The sequence below is a fragment of the Herpailurus yagouaroundi genome, unplaced genomic scaffold, assembly GCF_014898765.1.
Source record: "Herpailurus yagouaroundi ecotype Mexico unplaced genomic scaffold, PumYag 141, whole genome shotgun sequence".
Lineage (NCBI taxonomy): Eukaryota > Metazoa > Chordata > Mammalia > Carnivora > Felidae > Herpailurus > Herpailurus yagouaroundi.
This window is the reverse complement of record NW_024412396.1, coordinates 33629266-33631025: the sequence shown is the minus strand read 5'-3', so window position 1 is coordinate 33631025 and position 1760 is coordinate 33629266.

Sequence of the window (1760 nt, the reverse complement as noted above, 5' to 3'; positions counted from 1 at the left end):
TTTTTTTAACTTGGGTTGTCTTTTTTATTGTTCTGATTTCTTTTTACGAGTTTGTCAAGAGACAGTCATACAGACATACCCACCATCAATATCTAAGAATAAAGGGAAACTGTCAGATTTCAATAGGGAAAAAATCGAAATTTTCATTGCTTCCATCATAGAAAGAGATATGCTTACTAAATTTCCTTTTTAAACATGTAGTAAAAGGATCAAAGTATTAATATTTTTCTGTGGGTTAAAAATATTCGGATAGTACAATTGTATTTGTAATATGTGAATTAACAATATCTACCTTACAGGGTTGTTGTAAGAATTAAATACATATTTAGTTCACCCTTATATCCCTGGGGCTTAGTACAGTGCATGGTATATAGTCGAACCTCAATAAATATTTGCTGAATCAATTCATGAAGTATCCAATGGAGTCCCACAAACATATCAATATGTGTGAGTTCCCTCCCCATCCTCTTCAGGAGACTTGAAGGAGGGAAGAATAACCATACTAGCAGAACTAGAACCCTCTGAACTGTGTGGCTTATGGTACATTATGAAATACTATAAGATTTATGGAGCCAAATGGTTTACAGGATGTGAATGCTGGAACTCTACCTGTCTTCAGTGAAAAATGGGAGTTGAATATGTTAGAAAGTGCTTGGTTTTGGAAAGGTGAAAAGACCCCCATGGTGTTCCTAACTTCGTGATACTGAGTCGCTTGTCTGTGTATTTTCTGATTTGATATTCACTATGTCAGTAAATTAGACCCCCAGCGGGGAGGCAGCCACCATCACAGTGCCATAAATGGAGAGTGGAAAAGCTAGCATGTCAGGCCACTCAAGACACTAAGGTGGCTTGCAGGCAAGGATGTTTTTTGACTTTTGGAAATGGTTGCAAAGCCACTATCACAACTGATATTTGACTATTGAAATTTCAATTGATAATTAAAATGTCAGATAATCTCTGTCTCACAACCCCACTCATACAACTGGTTTTATCTTCCAGCTATATTAAGAGAATATGCATAAATCAGGAAAATTCATTACTCACCTTCTAATATTATTGTCAACGTGCACAGTCCAACATTACCAAAAGAAATCCTGCTTACACACTTTATAAACAGTATTTGATATTCGACCTGAGAAAAAAGCTACTTATTGCAAATTGAAATTTTCATTCTCTGCGATATAAAATTGCCTGTTAGGGGCAAGACAGTTTGTAATACATGGAAAGTAGAAATGACTTACTCATACAGTTTAAATTAATGCTACATGAATAACTGAAGGCATAGAGTAAAAAGCACTAGTTATTTTATACTTAAAATTAATTCAAAAAATACTCTGATATATTAACAAATTGAATTTGCACTTTTTAAAAGAAGATCTTATGGTTTGAAAAGACTTAACATTGTTAAACACTTGAATAGTAATCTTTGGAACAAAAGGAAATTTATCTCTTAAAATTTTTAGACACAGAGAAAACATTGTGAATCTACAAATCTCTTTTAGTTCCAAACATAAACTGTAGTTAACTTTTTTTAATGTTTATTTTTGAGAGAGAGACAGAGAGAGTGTGTGAGTGGAGAAGGGGCAGAGAGAGCGGGAGACAGAATCTGAATCAGGCTCCAGGATCTGAGCTCTCAGCAAAGGCCCGATGCGGGGCTCGAACTCATGAACCGTGAGATTGTGACCTGATCTGAAATCAAAGTCAGATGCTTAACCAACTGAGCCACCCAGTCTCCCCTATAGTTAATTTCTTTTCTTGAA